This window comes from Leptinotarsa decemlineata, unplaced genomic scaffold (assembly GCF_025532065.1).
Source record: "Leptinotarsa decemlineata unplaced genomic scaffold, Ldec_3_MD MMD2_tig00026361_RagTag_RagTag, whole genome shotgun sequence".
Classification (NCBI taxonomy): Eukaryota; Metazoa; Arthropoda; class Insecta; order Coleoptera; family Chrysomelidae; genus Leptinotarsa; species Leptinotarsa decemlineata.
This window is the reverse complement of record NW_027412704.1, coordinates 5,584,247-5,604,252: the sequence shown is the minus strand read 5'-3', so window position 1 is coordinate 5,604,252 and position 20,006 is coordinate 5,584,247. Positions and strand designations below refer to the sequence as shown.

The following is a 20,006-nucleotide window of genomic DNA, read 5'->3' as shown; positions in this document are numbered from 1 at the left end:
TTTCAGTTCAAAACTTCATGAATACCCTACAGGCAAACTGATAATCTCCGGTACTTGTAGTAAAGTAAATTCCACTTCATCATAACTTCCTTCACTGTTGCTTTTTTATACAATCTCGTTTCATCCTCAACTAGAGAAAATTCCATGAAATGCTTCTCTCACAACTGATAATGGAGCTTTTGTGTAAAATCTCGGCAGAAATCAATATTCACAAAAATGATTAATGTGTGATATTGTATTGAAAGCTCTCTGAGTATTCTTTCGAGGACTTTTTAAAAGTTTTGATGAATCACGAGCTTCAAAGTTCCGTATTGATGTGCTTTCAAATTCATAATGGAGTTTATCTGGGAATCTGTTCAGGAATATGTTAACGATTGAGCAACTTCCAATTCAAGTGTTGATAAAGCATTCGAATGATATGAAAAATTTAATGAATTCCCGCTTTGAAGAACTTGTTAAAAGTGGCACGAGCGGTTCTATAAAGAAGTATATTTTCAAAACTTGAATTGTTGCTGAATATAAAAATTAATTTGAACAGGAGAACAGGACGGATGCAGCTTCTTCAAGAGCGGTTTTTCATATGAGATTGAATTCCATACCTTTCAGATTTGAAAATGTTGCTGAATTTTAATATCATCAAGTGAAAAATAGACAAACCAATGTAACACCACCTATAAATATACAGAGTGTTTCCTAACTACGGTACGAAACTTCAGTGGATGATTCGTTGGGTCGTTTTGAGAAAAAACATCCTCATGAACATATGTCCGGTGTTGCTTCGTTTCAATTGTACTCGTACTTGTGATAGATCATATATTCCTCCTATTTCTATGTCTATGTCAAATTTTCACTTTTTTCCTCCTCTTACTAGTCATTGAGCACGCTGGATATAACTTTATAATTTTTAAACAAAATATTAATACCTATGTTAAACCCAAAAGGGTATTTAATGTAATGTTCATATTCACGTCTACTCAGAGTAGTTGGACAAGTAAGTGATTCAAGAAATGATTCAATATTCAACTTCAAACAACATTTTGTTATCCATGAAAATGGGGATCTGCCAATTGAATCTTGTACTTCCACAAAAATGTTAGGCGTCTCCTTGGACTACAAACTCACATGGACTCCTCATATTGAGACCCTCTGTATTGAATTGAGAAAAAACTGCTATGCTCTGAGATTCATGGTTAATTTTTGTAGTAAAGAGATTTTACTGAGCTTATACTATGCGACCATAAACTGCCACTTGAGATATGGAATTTTGAATTGGGGTACCGGATCTGCTGCTGAAAGAATATTTATTTTGCAAAAAAATGCAATGAGAATCATTGCCGGTATTGGTTGGAGAGAATCATGTAGAGATGCTTTTAAAAATCTCAAGATACTAACTGTTGCTGGTCTCTATATTTATGAATTGTGTATATACGTTTATAGAAACAAGCATAATACACCTTTCCAGCAACATAATCATCCAACTCGTTCTAGAGACAAACTGATGCCCAATATTCATAGAACAACTCTTTATCAGAAAAGTTTTCTTTATCTTGGACCAAAAATGTTTAATAAATTAGAAGAATCAATTGAAATATCACCAAATCTTAACATTTTTAAATCAAGACTGAAAAAGGCACTTATTGAAAAAAATTGCTACACACTTGACGAATTTTAAACTGTTTTTTTATATTTTAATGACAAAATATCACAACTATGTGATAAAATTGATTTTCATTTATTTATAGTTATTTTTTTTACATAATCTAAGCCAAACAAATAATTATATGTATATAACTATATGTATCATATTTTTAGATTATTGATTACTACAAACATTATACTCTGTAACGTGTCCTACCCTCAGACGTTTTCTTTGCCACTGTACGTATAACAATGTACTTTTTAACAAGGAAATAATAAAAAATTATTATTATTATTATAATTTCACGACTGTTACTTATTCGTAGGTATCGCTCTGATGATGGCGTAAAAGCCGAAAGTGATGTTCAATTCACGAATAAATTATTTACACGAAATACGACTCCATTTCTGATTTATCAGTCACATAAGTGTAGCTTTGACAAATCTCACCATTCAAATATATAACTTGTAGTACTTACTCCTTCATAATGTGTCAGAAATGATGATTCATCCATTAAGTCTGATCCTCTTACCTGAAAATCAAAAAAACTTGACATCAATTCACAATTCACACAACCAAGAGTTTCTTATTGAATTTAAAAAAATTATTGAGATGAACTCAAATGCACTCCATTGCCTTATCGTAATATGAAATGCCAAGATAGTTGGTAGTGAGGAATGTTTCACAAGAATATTGGTCTTCATGATCACTTTTTCATTAAATCTCATAACAACATACTCATAAACAATAAATTGATGAATGTAACCCTTATTTCGTGGTAAGATATCATAATGAAAAATGAGAATCAAAACTTTCTATATTCGTTTGAAAATGTCCTTGTAGGACGAAACACAAATACAAGTGATGTAAAAACATAAAGTATTCATTCTCATTTCTCATGATGATAATAATAATAATAATATAGAGGTTCCTGACACAAGGTGCAGGGCCTGCCGCGAGGCGCCCGAGACCCTAATGCACTTGCTATCAGCATGTCCAGCATATGCGGTCTCGGCCTATATCCATCGACATAACGCGGCCCTAAGAGTGCTATATTACCATCTACGGCACTCTTACGGTATTGACGAGACACCGGTGTTGCCCTACGCTCCGGGGGATATTGAATCCGTTGTGGGGAACGAGAAGTGCCGAATTTATTGGAACTATTCGTTCCCCACCCTCAGGCTCATGCAAGCTAATAAGCCTGATGTGGTCCTTCTCGACCACCAGAGCAAAACGATATTTGTCGTGGAGTTTTCAGCTCCTGTCTAGACGAATATCGTCAGAAAAAAAGAGGAAAAACGGATAAAATATTGAGATTTTCTCTTCGAACTCCGCAGACTCTATCCAGATCACTCTGTCAAGATGGTTGTTCTGATTATTGGAGTCCTTCGTGGAATGATGTCCTCTCTACTCTCGAATCTTAAAATCATACCGGCTTGCCGCACTAAGGCAGAAATCTTAGCCGCACAGATGCAGAATGCTGTCATTCTTGGCTCACTGCGCTTGCTCAGGGCGCATGATTCTCGGACCCAATGATCACTTACCCCACGGTGTGGGAAGTGGTCATTGGTTGATAATGCTGGCGCGCCCTCCCGAATGTATCGGGGCTTCGGGGGATAGGGCCTGACCAGCGCACACTACGGTGAAAAAAAATGATAATAATAATAATATCGTGTATTATTCATATAAAATACATTTATACATGAAAGGAAAAGGGTTAGCCAAAGGCTATCTTCCACATCTCCTAAAAATTATACAGTGAGTGTAAGAAAATAATTATAATAATACTTATTTACTATCATAACAATGATAGAGAAGAGAAAAAAATAATTGATCATATAGATGCTGATAACTTTTAATATTCTGAACATTATTTAGGTCAATTTAACAATTTCATTGCACCAACATACATTGAATTTGAAATTTTTCAAAATGTGTACTTAGCAGTAAGCATCTGTGAATTCATTTCTTTCTTGAATTGATGAATATTATGATTTGAAAGGGGTAAAATTCCATTCGAATAAGAAGGAGCTATATTTGAAATTTGGAAGTATGGTCCCTAGGTATGTTGAATGAGTTAATTCTCTAATTGACCATATATATGTCAGAATGCCTGCTCAATAAACTATATAAATGAGTAGGTGTTTTAGTTTGAAGCAACTTAAAAAAAATTTATTGAATATTGGACTCTGTAACTCACATTCAGCTCCTACTTTTTTAACAAAAATGGTGTGACATGTTCACTATAGGTGTACCATAGGTTCACCTATGGTATACAGCATACAAATCGCATGCAAGCATTTTGTATACGTTCTAACTTCTGCTTGTTATATTGCGGCAAAAAATTGTAATACACCGAACAACAACACTCGATATGGGGGTAAATAAGAGTTTTAACTAACCTGAGTTTCATTTCTTCTTATAACTGATACTTGAATTTGTATAGCGATTTGAGTTTGAAGAATGATAATTTGAAAATGTTTGTCATATGTTCATGGAAAGACAAAGAGCTATCTATGGTTACGCCAAGATTTTTAGCACTGTCTACCCAGTCAATGTCTGCGTTATCGAGAGTGAGCCTGAACTTACACTGAGTTTCTACAATTTGTCTTTGAGACCCTATGCATAAGGCCAAAGTTTTATTTGGATTGATTTTCAGTCCATGATTCTCCGAGTATAAGAATGTTTTGTGCAAATCTGTGTTTATATTGGCCACGCAACTTTCTGTATCGGTGTTATAAAGACAAATATAACTATATACCATGTGCGTATAGATGTATTTAACAATGTGATAAGAAAGTGGGGTAACCTAAAATAAACACTGAAAACATGAAGGATCCTAAAATACTTCCCTGCGGTACACCTGACATTGTTTCTTTTAGGGATGACCATGAGTAATCATCCAGTTTGACCCTCTGTGATCGGCCTATGAGATAGCTGGTCATCCATTCAAGAGAAATGTCATCGAATCCTATAAACTTGCTTGCTGATCACCAACCCTGATTTTCATAATTTCACAACATAATAGATTAGTTATACTACCTTCATCAAAACAATGTATCTCTAGCAGTAGACGTATCAAATTTGCAACGGAATTGAAGTATAAATTAAATGAAATGTAGTACTTTTTTAAACGACTTTTAATTAAAACTTCCTATCATATTACAGGTGAATTGAAATGAAAAGTAAGTAATCCCGATTCATTAGCGTTATAACCAGTTACGTTGTAACCAGTTTCATGGAATATAATATTATAAATACTAGAAATATGAGTCATGGAGTGTATTAAAATAGTAAATGAAGTGAACTGATGGCAACAAACGCGTAAATGTTATTACAAATGTCTCAGTTGAGAACCTACCAGAAAATGAGGCACAATATCTTGTGGTGAGAGGAGAAAGAAAGAAACATAACTGGAACAAAGGAAACTTTGTGGTTTGTCAGGCTAAAAAAATTCAATTCATCATCATCTAATATGAACCCAATATTCTTCTCTGATAAATGTCAATTTGTTATTGTCTAGGAACAAATTCGAATTGTGTTCGTTTCTTTTCCTTCGTCCCTTCCTTTTGAAATGTATGAATTTCGATTCAACCAGATTTAGCATGGAACAAAACTACTCAGATACGAAGCTCAAAGTTTGGAGAACCTAATTCATGTAAGACGTGTGATCCGCGTAATAATATACTGAAGAGTAGCGTATATATTTATGATTTTCAAATTGTAAACAGTATATAATGGTGGTCCAAGGACCGATCTTTGGAACACCCCTCTCGCTAAATTCGCGGGATGACACTAGATTCTGGGATGACACAGATATTGCTTGACTACTTCCACGGCAATATCTAATTCTCCAATGGAATGCAAAATAGGCAGTTGAAGTTGGAGGTCCATTTTGTTGGAAGGCTTTGGATAATGGTAACAATAATATGAGAATGTAGGCTTTAATGGCTGGCATTGATGTTTTGCTTGGTTTACGGGTTTTTTTAACGGTAACTACGGCAGTCATCTACAGTGGCGTTGTCAAAGTACTTTCCTTAACGTATCAACTGTTGATACGTCAAGAAGAGCTGATACGTCAAGAAGAGTACTTCAAACACACCACTGAAGATGACTGCCGCAGTTACAGTTGAAACGTTCGGAGGTTGTTACCAAAGAAGACCACGGCAAAATCCGGAAACCAACCAAAACCCCAACAATTATGTTTGATTAAAATTGGCGCTCACCACTCTCACCGACTCATTTGGTATTCTTAACCTACTCCTTAACTTACTCCTCAGACTATATTTCAATCGGAAATTTACGCTATTGAATTGTGTGCGGAGAGACTAGAAGATTTCAACCTCAGACTCAAGTCAATAAAAGTATTCTAGGACAGTCAAGCGACGTTGGAAGCTCTTGGTTCCTACCAAGCAACGTCTAAATTGGTAGCAAATTGCCTTGATAGGAAGACTTGACTGATTGTCTCTGGTCTGGATTCCTGGCCATACTGGCCTGGAAGGCAATGATGCCGCTGATTCCCTTGCAAAGGAGGGTGCTTCAAGCGCTTTAGGCTTCGCCAAACAAAGATTGAACACCTGGATGGCAAGAAGATTTATGGACTTCTGGCAGAATCTTCCAGGATTGGCGTTTATTCACCCTTCGAAGTTTGATACCAAACAGTTGTTGGACTACAGTAGAGATGAACTACGATGTCTAACAAGCCTTCTTACTGGTCACTATCATTTGAATCATCATATACAGAGACTCGGACTGTCGGAAGACAGTGTGTGTCTGAACTTTTTTCGATGACAATTTATTTGAGGTGTCGAAGATAATTTTCGAAAGTCATAAAACTTCTACCAGATCTTTCGAAGAAGCAAACTATATTACAAAAATACAAGTATCAAAATTATCACTTGCAGAAGTGATCCTCCCCAAAAAAATCATTACATCAACTCAGGAAGCATGCGACTTTTCTTGAGGTAGAAGATAAATCGTTTCAAATTATAGCGACAACAAAATGATATTTAATAAGAAGATTGCAGAAAGAAATCACCCCAGAAGCATCATTTGTCATCCCTAATAGTATCTCAATTATTCTTCCACACACTGTTGAATTGTATAATTCTCAGTTTTAATCCAGAAATATCAACGGTAATTTGGAGAGTAAATCCAGATGTTTGTGAGTGAAATATACAGTAGTACAGCAACTGACATTTCATTGTTCTGGTACGGAGAGAGGGCTTATCTCTTGGCATTCAGATATGATGCTGGAGCTTAGTATGTATAACGGTAACATTAATCTTTATTTGGTTGATTGTATCTTGCCAGCGGACAATGGCGGTGTTTTGACATGAAATGGAGAGACATTGGGTTGAGACAATCGTTTCAGGATGGGATGGGTTATTAGGTGGCACGAAAAAGGAGTTTATCATTTCTACCAGAAAGTAGCCCTTCTCTCTGAAGCTTTGACAATTATTATCTTCCACCATCGTGAATAAATACAAGTGGAGTAATTTCCAAAGATATTTTTCAACCTGAATCATTTTGAGAATCCATTGTCCGTCAGATATGGAAGAAGAACTCAGTGTAGAGAAGAAAGCTTCGAAATATTTATTGAATGACATGTAAGAAGCTCATATGAAAAATATATCAGGAGAAAAGTTATGTAAATCTGATCCATATTTATTGAAATATGAAGATGCCTCATTACTCTCAGCCATATAGGCAGATGATGACATTTCATTGTGAGATACATGAAATGAACATTGTACTTCACAAGTTGCCTCAAGAATTCAGAATAGTTTTCCTTCGATATTCCCAGGCATCGAAATAATAAGAAATCAAGATTATTCAGCACATAGTCAAGGGGATTACTCTACTGAACCACTTCATGAATTCAACATGATTCATGCCAAACCTGTAGTACTTAATACTTTCGGTGAGAAATAATGCTGGAATTCATCATGTCACAGGTACCAAAATAGCATTTCCTTATCGAGAAGCCATCGAACGTATTTTAATACTATCTAATGAAACAAGGCAAGATGTAATTTTTTCAATAAGATATTGAAACACTTGAAATCATAGATTTGCTGGAGACAAAGAGTCAATCGAAAGCACAACTCTTTAGCTTTGTCAAGCACTGAGGGAGATTATATTGCTGCTGCAGATTGACTAAAGAAACTGATTCATTTGAAATCATCAATTGGCGAGCTTAGCAATGGAAATATATCTATTGAATTGAATTTTGACAACCAAAGTGTCATGAAACTGATAAGAAATTGATGGTTCATCCGAAGGAGTGAAAATATCCATATCCGATATCGTCCGTTAAAGACAAAGTAAGTGAAGATATTGTAACAAATTAACGAATTAACTGTCTTTAACAAATTTATATCGAACAATATTTCACTAATCACAAACTAATTTATTTATAACACTGTAGTCGGTTCGATTCTCGACTAGAGTTTTATCGGCGGTTGCCGACTGCATTCTTTCGCGGTGATGTGATTTTTTGGCTCAAGTCTTTTGAAAACCCCTTAAAAATTTCAAATTTGATGAACTGAGAAACTCTTTGTTTTGTAGATTGATTTTGTCAATTAATTATCAGGTTGACAATAATAATTAGGAATGTATCAGGAAATGTGTTGATGATAAATTGAGTTTGGTGTTGATAAAGTTCACAATTCTACAAATTATAAAAAGGCAACATAACAAAAACGAACAAAGTGGTGTTGATAACAGTCAGATCGGGATAATAATGTTAATCATTACCGTTTTGATTTTAAAAATTGTCCCTCAGTTTCTTGAAAATTCACACAAACAAAAGATAAAAGATGACATTTGATGGTGAAGATAAATTTCACTTCGTTACAACCTTTTTTTGATAAATATTGTTTAGAATGATTTCACAAAAAAGATACAAATCGAAGCTTAAAGGTAGACTGGTATCATAAACTAACTTTCTCTAAGAGATTTTTAAATTATGTCTCGAAGCATAATTTTCAAAGTGAAATCAGCATTATGAGGAATTTGAAATTGAGAGAAATCTCCAATTAATTGAGAATTACCTAGTAAAAAATAATTTTCCTAGATCCCTTATTACAAAAATAATTAAAAAAAGAAGTTTCTCCTCCCAAACTACAGGGGTGAAACCCAAATATCACAAAATTCCATTTGTAGAAAATAATAACATTGGAATGCTACTCACTACCGAACAAACTAAAGTACTAAAGTGGCCTTTTCAAATGAAAATACAGTTGGAAAGCATTTATCTCGAAATAAAAAACAAAAACACTACAAGAAATACAATCCAATATTGTGTACAAATTGAACTGTGGGAGCTGTCACAAATGTTATGTTGGTCAAACCGGACGGTATCTTAATACACGAGTTTCAGAACACATGAGAAAGAAACTGAAAGAAACTGAGTATAAAAAACCCCACAGCTCTCGTTAAACATGAAAAAGAATATAGACACATCTTTGACTTTGATCATTCAAGTATTCTGAATGTTCAACTATATTTATTCAAAAGACTTTTGACCTAAATGAAACATATCCTCAAATGCGATAGTGTCAACAGTAGAAGAGATGTCGATGACTTCAGTACTGCATATTTCAATTTGATAAGTAAAATACCGGAATAATTTACCCTTTTTTCATTCTCAACTTTGTGCCATTGATTAAAAAACAGACACCACCTTATCAGAATCACAGATAAAGCCATTCGTTAGTTTCATGTCGTTTTGTGTTGGTGTTGTCTCGGAAATTTTGGTTGTTTTGCAATGTTTTCTATTTTTCTTAAATGTGTATCTAATACGTCTGATGATTTTTAAAATAGTAATTTTATCAACACAAAAAAACTACTTTTCGGTGATTAATTTAATCAAGAACTCATTATTTCTTGTGAAATTGAAACGATAATAATCCTGTATAAGTTTTGTGGAAGGTATGTTCATGAAAATTAATTGTTACAGCGCCCTGAAGAAGAATTTAATTGAATTCGAAACGTCGGTAGGAAAAAAATTGTTTTTTTAAGAAAAAAATTTATCCTGTTACCCAACCAACCTTTTTTCAGAAAAATTATTGGATCACTAAACCATTTAATTGTTTAGATTAACCGCTATTATTGTATTCATGTGGATTTATTCTATTTCTAAGATACGACACTGCATTTTTGGGCGCCACTGTTCATAATGCACGATGTACAGTAATTCAGAAAGAACATATTTTATTGATGTCGCCGTATTTGATACGCTTTCTAGTCATAAGGTATGAGTATGAGTTCTGCGGTAAAAATCTTCATCTACATTGAACACATTCTAATGTGAAAACTGAGAAACTGCCTCTCATATTGAAGTTCATTCAACATACTTTTTTTTTAATAACGAACACTACTAGGGCCGCTCTATTGAACGTTTTGGTGGATAAATTAATTCTTATTTCGATTTCACGGTGAATCTATCATTTTGCATGAATGAAGAGCATCAATTCCACCATGAATTCATTTATTATTCGAAACCCTCGTGAATACAAAATAGTCGCAAGGTTTATGCCGAATAAACTTTTCATGAATCGAATGGAATATTCACGGAGGCATTTTATGAAAATATGAACTGGAAAGGTACTTGAGCTGATCAAAAATAAAAGGGTGCTTCCTTGGCCTCAAAAAATAATGCATTATACCCTGAATGTTTCATGACTTATCAATTTTAAATTGAATGTTTCCGTTTCTACATATTACTACATGAAGGATTCATTTCTCGATGATCCACCAGCCTGTAAATTGAACCAAAATACAAACAAATTTTGGTTAGGTCTCGATTACACACCCACTATTATTTTTGACTACAATTTTGTCATTGATTATCGTTTTTTTCCAGACTTTGATACGCATATCTGCCGGGGTAGAAGGATGAAACCTTTATTGAAAAGATCGATGAATGGTTAATACCGAATGGTCTGACACAAAACCAATCAAAAACACAGAAATTGATTTTTTCTTCCAATTTTTCATCTAACAGTAATCAGTCTGTGAAGCTATTAGGTATTACTTTAGACCAGTCACTTAAATGGTCCCATCATATTGATATTCTTTCGAAGAAGCTGGCTTGTCAACTCTTTCTCATGAGAAGACTAAAAAGATCTGTCAGCACAGATATACTCATGATTTCCTACTTTTCTCTTGTCCATAGCCACCTGACTTATGGAATTTTACTTTGGGGTAACTCTATCCATACTTCCAGGATTTTTGTGATGCAGAAACGTGCGGTCAGAATCATTGTAGGATTGGGTCCTAGAGATTCATGCAAATCTCATTTTATAAGATTAGGAATTATGACAGTTCCCTCTATATTTATATTTCAATGTTTATTAGAGATCCATAAAAATTGCCACACTTTTTCCACAAATAGTTCAAACCATAATTATAACACTAGGCATGGCGATTCTCTATTGAATAGGTTTAGAATAGGAATATCAAAAAAAAATTCGCTCGATTTGGATATATATAATAAACTACCAGCGGAAATTAAGAAACTAGGACCAGCAAACTTTAAAGCGACAATAAAAAATGTATTAATACAAAACTGTTTTTATTCGATTGACGAATATATGAGTACGCCAACTACTGAACTTTTGAAATGACTTGTATATTTTTTAAGTATTAGTTTTAGTTGTTTTACGACAGTGTATGTTTCTATATACATGTATATATGTGTGTATATGTGTATGTTTATGTGTATATATGTGTATATATGTGTGTGGGTATATTTATATGAATTTTTCAAGAACACGAGTATGAATATGTTCCTATTTGACTTGCTACAAATATTTCATCTATATAACGTAGCCAATAAATATCTATCTATCTATCTAAATATCTATCTATCTATCTATCTATCTATCTAAACTACCCTCCTTTTCCCAGAGTCTACGTTTCAATTGTCAAAATAGTTGTCATTTATTCTGTCTTTTTTCCTAATCACCATGAATGGATATAGCATTCAACAACACCCGCCAATAATGAAAGCGTATTATGAAAATGAATGTTCTGTTCGGGCAACGTACCGCGCCCTTAGTCCATTTTATAGTCGCCATAATCGTCCTACCCAGAGGACCATTCGCAATGTGGTGGATGAATTCGAGTCCACTGGTTCAGTAAATAATCGACAAACACCTGTACGTCGATAAAACGCGCGAAATGTCGAAAACATCGCCGCTATCTATGAGAGTGTGCAGGAGAATCCGAGTCAGTCGATTTCGCGTCGTTCATGAAAACTTGGTATATCGCAGGCCATAACTTGGAGAATTTTGCATCGTGACTTAGGCTTGCACTTGGGTCAGCAGCCTGGCCTGGAAGCAGCCTCAAAGAGGTGTGAGCCATAATAAACCTTTGCAGGTTGCGGTGTAGGGTCGAATAGACCCTTGGACCTAACCTTACCTAACCCCTATGAAAAATTTGAATGTATGTTGCCCGCGAAATATGAACGTTCACCTTAATTTTGAACAGACTTCGTATATGCGAGAAATAAATTACTCAAACGTGGGAACTCAATTATCATTGAATTCCACATTGGATTAATTTAATCGTTCAGGTTTTATTGAATGAAGCAAAGTACGAAATTGTCAAATATTATTCAAGATCAAAACTGGAACTGGAACTCTCTAATAAAAAAAACGAGTTATTTCCAACAGGAGTACTCAGTTACAGGAAATGCTATTATTACAGAGTATATATGGAATAAAATATTTGAAAAACTGGAATATAGAAATGTATAAAAGTAAATGCTAAAATAATGGAATATAGAAATGTAGAAAACTAAATGCTGAAACAGAGAGAGAGAGAGGACATTGGCAGATCAAAATCTTCAGATGATGTGGTGCTGCAGGTTTTTCCGGGTTTTCCTGCAGGTGAAAAAGCAAATGCGCCACTGGAATCAATGAAGTCTCCCCGGAGCGCCAATTAATTTATATTGTTGTTTTTATTTCTATCGTTGTAATATTAAATCGGTAATAAAAAAAGTATATATAAAATATTCATATTCGTAGAATTGCAATAGAAGAATGAAAAATTGAGTGAAATTGAGTATATACACAAAAAATTACAAATCATGCAATATAGCAGTACATGATACATGATACCAAGGCGTTTAGAAAGTTGAAATGAATATCGCAGTGTTCACAGATTTTATTGAAGCTACTTTACATAAAATTCAATGGTGATCGCAGCATAACATTTGTGCGTGATGCTTTGCTATAGAATTTCAGGTTGTGTAGACCTTCACTTCTTGGTACTGAGAAATTGATCTCGGGTAAAAGAACCGTACTGTCAATATTGTTGTTTAGTAATTTATGCAGGAATTTTATATCAAGGATAACTCTCCTATTTTCCAAAGATGTCATATCAAATCGTGTTTTTTGGTAGTCGTAAACTGGATTCCATAACACAGAGCCATACTCTAACTCAGATCTGGCATATACGCAAAATATAGCAATTTTGAGGTGGCAATACTTTGAAGTTTTTGCCATTCCTGTAAAAGAATCCAAGCATCCTATTTGCATCAGCAGTCATATTCCTTATATGTTTTGTAAATGTTAATTTACTGGCGTATGTTATACCAAGATCTTTTATCTCATGTACGCGGTTGATTGTACTTTTGTTGATTGAATAATCGTACATTAAAGTTCGGTTTTTTGTTGTGAATGATATTATTTTACATTTGGAAACGTTCAGTTGTAGACGATTATCATCACACCAGAATTTGATTACATCTAATTCATGTTGTACACGTTGGCAGTCATTAATGTTGTCAATTTTATAATTCAGTCGTCTGCAAATAGTAGGCTAGGAATATTCAAAGAAGTTGCCAAGTCATTAATTAAAATAAAAAATAAAAGAGGTCCAAGATTAGAACCTTGTGGTACCCCAGATGTAACTACGTACTGGGCCAAATTGAAAGATTCATATTCGACGAACTATTTTCTGTTAACTAGATATGATTCAATTAGAGTAAGCAGTTGGTTAGAGAGTCCCAATTTTGTTAATTTGCTGAGAAGAACTTGATGGTCTAATTCTTCAAATAAAAGAAAATTTAATTTTTGGTGGTCATAAATTTTCATTCATTGCATTCATCCAATGAAAAAAAATCTATTCAAAATGAATGTTGATAGGATGTAAAATTGTTGATTCGATACAGAAGAATTACTTCCGCTCGAATTTTTACTTGGACGTCAAATATTTGACACTGGGAGTGGCGAACTCTTCTAACAGTGTGAAAAAAATGGTCATGGTTCAATTCTGAATACCTTTGATGATTACAAATTGTCTGTGTCTTTGAAGTTTTTGTTTTCGTTCTCGATTTATATTTTTCAAAGTAAGGGTTATGGAAAGTTGATTTTTATAGAACGTTGTTACGTGCCGGTTTCCCGCCAAGTAACATTGGGCTATTTTATTCTATGTCAATACACTAATATCAGTTCAGATAGGCAGCCCATACTACAACCGCCAAGTAGGGTTGGTTGTCTACCTTTGATTAGGAACATTTTAAAGGAATTTATTATTATAAACAAACTTGGTACTCCAGAAAAGGAAGAAAAGTCAAAATACCTTCATTCATTTATATAAAGAGACGAAAATAATGAGTGTAGAGGGAAGGCCAATATGTTACAATTGTCAATACTTACTTGGCATTCCTGTTTTGATATTCAGTTGGCGCATTTGGAAAAGTAAACAAAACCTAGATGTTGCCTTTGTCATAGGTGTCATTTGCTGCCGTCGTAGTTCGCAAGCTGGTCGAGAAAGATCGACTACCGAACTAGTCAGGTTTACTTCCTGGCGGTAAAATTTGATTCAGGCGAATTATAAAATAGCTGCAGCTGTGTTACGTAAAAGGTGACCGTTATGAACATTCAAACAATCACCTTGATCAATTATAGGAAGTCTAAAGGCAAGAAAGAGTGTTATATGAGGAATTTCAATAAGTAGGAATTGAAAGGCGGAAATATGTTATGAGAGGAGGGGAAAAAGAGAGGAGAAAGGAGGTTGGTTCGTGGAGACGAGGAAGAAACAAGAGGTCTTTCCTAATTTTGTTAACAATTTGGAGAAATTGTTGCATTCCAAAGTATTTTGGGTTTCGTAAGGGAAAGACTCGAGAGTCCCGAGTACGAGTACAAGGAGTTTGCTGGTACGGGATCCCGACAAGAGGTCGGATTTGGTGTTTTTCCCTAGCCTCTCGAAACGGCCGCTTCAGACCACCAGCCGCCATTGTTAGATATTGCATTTAAGTTGGACATCACGGAGCTGCATGATAAGTAGCAGTAGCATTATTCATTTGATTTATTCTGGTGAGTCCGTTTCTTTTTGCTATGGCCTAACTGGTGCAATACATGTCACAACCTGGGAAATACCATCGTGAGCTTGCATGCACGCTGCATCCTGTTGCATTCCGCTGTATCCTGCTGCATTCCGCGGCATATAAACACACTTGATCAATTATTATAGCTTTATGAATGCCTAAAGCTTGCCGCAGCTGTGCTTGACACCGATTCAGTTTGTTTAACAATACATTGCGTAATTATTAGCATCCTTAACGCTTTACGAGTACTAGAGACTTGCCTTAACACGATTTGCTGCCTCTATTTCATAAGAAGTGCTGCATCAAACTGTTATTTTGCCCTTATCAGTCAGTGTAACTTTGATTTGTATCAAATTTGTGATTACTGAGTTTTGTAAATGATTCAGTGTTAGATTAGAATTATTATTGATAGATTTATTGAACTTGTTTCCTGTTGAGTAACGTGCTCGAATCAGGTGTGATCACACATGCACGGAAGCATTTCTGTTATATATATATATATATGTATATATACATTAATCTGCTTTGAGAAATACCCCTCAAAACCACTTTGGGTTGATACAAACACTGCATATTCTCTCTTGATATTTGTCATTGCATGTTATTTGAAACCTGTTAAAAATTCAATAAAGTTTTTGTAAAATATCAAGAACAGCACCCTTGGTTGGATTTATTCTCCATACTCACCCCCAAATTGATGAGCTAGCCGAGTGGTCATTTGAGTAAACTTTTCAGTGACCGAAAAAAATATTTTTGTTACCAATACGGTTTTGGAATATATCGAAGGGGGGTTTAACTTTCATTCCAAAACCAAATTTCTCTTCCACCCCCGTTGAACAACGTAACAACGTGGAACTGAGAATTTGTTGTTGAGGAACAACTTAAGCGCATTTTTTTTCGTGAAACTCATATAGTGAAAAATACACAAATTTGAAACATTGGGGAAGCTAAAAGGCGGGACGTCAGAAAAAAGGTAACCGTTTTTGTGCTCGAAACAATAATATCAAACACAAAATTGCTTGTGTTGATTGTAAGCACAGCGTCAACTCTTAATAAAAGCAATTCTCTCATGAAATTAAACTCCCAAGTTTTTCCCGTATATACGCTCTATTGTTTCTACGACTACCAAATGCCTGCTTTATAATTAGTCAAGCTCTGATTATGGAGACAAATTGGCACGATTACACGTCCGTCCCTAAACTGAGCTATCTCAAATCTCTTTCTTTAGTCAAGGGTAAAATGAAGCCTTAGACGGTGCTGGATAATTAGTAGAGTACTGCAAAGGGGTGTAAAACGAAACCGAGTCGATATACGAGTAGTTATAGCCCAGGCTATTGGTATAATTAATAGACTATGAAAATCGGAAAACAGTTTGTTAATTTGTTGTTTTTGACACGTTAAATAGGATGTTTATTTATATTCACGTGCCAGGTTATTTTTGGGTTTATTTGGAGGAAAAACTTCAATCGAACATCAGTACTGAATGTTTTTTGCACTAGAGACTAGAGTTTCAAGAGAAATTTATGTTTTTCCAAACTACGGCATGAATCTGGATATTTTCAAGGAACGTAGTAAGTATCTTCTATGCATGAGAAAAATACGAGATAGTTTTTTTTTCCTAACGGTACTACCCATGCAAGACTCGAACCGTGAAATTTTGAAGAAAAATTTAATACTTTTTGAGTTCTCATTCTTTACTAATAACTGGTCTCCTTTTTTACATCCACTCAAGATTTTCGTATGAAAAATTAAATTTGTTAATTTCTATCTCGAAAAAAACATTTTATATAACTTTGAACAATATTTCAGTTGAGAGGAACATTTTGAAACGATGAACATTTGCAATTGATGAAACTTAACAAATTTTTCATTGCTGATGCAAAAATAGCCTAAACGTACAGAAAATAGACGAAATAAGGTATTGAAAATATCAACCTTCTACAGATATAGATGCCTCTTTTTACTTATGAACTATTTGGAAATGCCGGACTATGTCGAACAGTTTCACAAAAAACTATGATGCGATTTTCAAACTGTTCTGCGGCATAATTTTATGTGCTCTATACCAATAATATGAGATGACATCACGGAAAATAACCGTGGATATTGTGGTCCAGAAACCAAAACATTTCAGATTGAATCTTACATGTGAAACTCGAAAAGTTTATATAGTAAAACACAGCATACTGGCCGGTACTCCCTAAGTCAGAGTAATGATCATTACTCTTCCTTCTCTATATAAATTATTCACCGCCTTACATCACACAAGCACCACTATTATAATAATAAGAAGTCCCCTTCTCTTCTGCATCTCACTATTGCCATTATCCGTTGCGCTCAGAAATATTCGAGGGTATAACTGTGGCACCCCCGGAAACCGGAGGCACAAGGTCACCCATTTGTTTTATATGAATGATCTTAAACATTATGCCTCTGGAGAGAAGGATCTCCATCAGTCCTTGAGGGTGGTGGAAGAGTACACGCATGCTATCGGTATGAAATTCGGGATAGACAAATGTGCAATGGTCCATCTCAGAAGAGAACGATGCGGGGACTACGGAGAGGATGTGCAGCTCGTAGATAGAAGCATCCTACACCATTTGGATGCCGGAGAGACGTATACTTACCTCGGAGTGGAACAACGCCACTCACAAGAGGTAACAGCAGTGAAAAAGTCTCTCCGCGGCAAATATCAGCACAAACTTCGACAGATCTGGTCATCAGAACTGTCGAGGAATAACAAAGTTGCTGCAACAAATATGCTTGACCTTCCAATCTTACTCTACTCGTTTGGAGTAGTGAAGTGGACTCGGGAGGAGCTGTATCAACTCGACGTAAAGACCCGAAAAATGATGCATCTCTATAGGAATTTGCATCCCAAATCGTTGCATCCCAAACGTTCGACGGTCGTACTTCCCCCGACAACAGAGAGGCCTTGGACTTTTGAGTTTGGAGTGTCTACATGACAGAATGGTACTGGATACAGCCTGTAAAGTCGTCAGGAGTTCGGATCCCCTTCTCTGCATGGTCCGAGACCATGAGAGAGCAGAGCATTTGTCTTTAGGGCAGCTGCCCGAGCAGCTGATGAACTCGGTATAGTTTTCGACACTGAACGAGGTGACCACAACTCTGTCACCGAGTTGGAACCTGTTCAGCAAAAAGCTCAGACAGAAGCCGCAGAGATCACCCTACTTCTGCGGAAACACAAGGATAATCCAATGCATGGGGTCTTCTTCAATAACATTGGAGACCTTGGCTTATCAAAGCGCCTGAGCTTCGCTTTTCTCAGGTCGAGTGGGCTGAAGTCGGAAACTAAGGGGTTCATCATGGCTTGCCAGGATGTTGTCTTGAACACCTCAGTCTACTGCGGTCGCGTGATGGGTATAGAGGTTCCTGACACAAGGTGCAGGGCCTGCCGTGAGGCCTCCGAGATCCTAATGCACTTGCTATCAGCATGTCCAGCATATGCGGTCTCGGCCTATATCCATCGACATAACGCAGCCCTAAGAGTGCTATATTACCATCTACGGCACTCTTACGGTATTGAAAAGACACCGGTATTGCCCTACGCTCCGGGGGATATTGAATCTGTTGTGGGGAACGAGAAGTGCCGAATTTATTGGAACTATTCGTTCCCTACCCTCGGGCTCATACAAGAGAAATCAAAGCCGCACAGATACAGAGGGCTGTCATTCTTGGCTCACTACGCTTGCTCAGGGCACATGATCCTCGGACCCAATGATCACTTACCTCACGGTGTGGGGAGTGGTCATTGGTTGATAATGATAGGGCCTGACCAGCGCACACTACGGCGAAAAAAAAATAATATTTATCAACTTCTCTTGTTAAAAACTATAAAATTCCTTTCACAAAATGGTACACAGTAACAAGAAAGACGTCCATAGGGTGTAAAACACAATAAAGATAATACAATACAAATTAAAAAATATTACAATTCAAATTAAATAATATTCACAGTCAAACATATACATGGAGTGTAAAACATAATAAATATATTACAATACAAATTTAAAACATAGTCTAACATACATATGAAAGGGTAGATTGTTTAATAATAGCTGTCCGGCTAGAGTGAAAAATTATTGATTTAAAAAAAAATTAATTGATGGTATAGCAGTTTTTCACGGCCTGATGACTTCGACAATTGCGGAACTAGTCAAATGTTACACCCATGCTCAATCTTTAAAGAGATGGGATGAAATCAAAGGATGTAATCTTGCCAGGATCACCTTGGGCGACCCTGGGAAGCTGGCGCCGAAGAAATATCTGGCGATGACCAGGAAAAATCTACGCCTTACAGTAGGATTTCTGACTGGCCACTGTCAGCTAAGGAAACACCTACATAATATGGGGCTAGTGGACACACCTCTATGCAGGATGTGTGAACAGGAAGATGAGACTGTCAGGCATGTCCTGTGCGAGTGCCCGGAGTTATCGTCAATAAGAGAGTGTGTGTTCAGCGAGTCTTGACCTACACCTGCCGATATAAAGAAGATGTCTTCCGGTGACCTGTCCACCTTCCTGGAAAGGACAGGATGGACGATGTCCTAGGAGGACAACTCCTTGGGAGGATGTACAATGGGTCACATGTGGCCTAAGTGCGTGGGCTTACACTCACCCTCCCTACTCTACAGATACAGACAGATACATTACACTAGGAAAAATAACGACATTCATCATTATATCATATGACCAGAAACCATTGCATAAAATCACCCCTTTATCCTGGAGGCTACCTCTATAATATGCTACCGAAGCACCTGAAACAAAAAACACTCATCCATATATTCAAATCCACATTGGATTTGTACTCTTAATCAAAGGCTGCTGTGAAAATAAATAAATTCAGCAGAATTTCAATACGTTATTCGTGTTGATATGTATTTTTCAAGTATTCAAGAATCATAACAACAGGCCAGAATGTAATTAAATCATTTTTTATTGGTATGTTAGGTCATCGCCATCGAAGCGAGCTATTTTTCAGGTTTAATGGCCGTGGTC

At 35.9% G+C, this 20,006-nt stretch overlaps 1 protein-coding gene across 2 annotated transcripts in view; it reads right to left on the bottom strand.

Annotated features, from left to right (window-relative positions):
• The window catches only part of gogo (thrombospondin-1 like protein golden goal), a 398,554-nt gene that overhangs the window by 289,632 nt on the left and 88,916 nt on the right, over window positions 1-20,006 (bottom strand). The window contains exon 1 of one of the 2 annotated variants that reach the window (XM_074184939.1): window positions 2,118-2,168. The exons of the other annotated variant lie outside the window; for it this stretch is intronic. The gene's annotated coding sequence lies outside the window, so the exon portion shown is untranslated. Of the gene's footprint in view, window positions 1-2,117; window positions 2,169-20,006 lie in introns of those variants that run through there. 2 annotated transcript variants of the gene reach the window in all.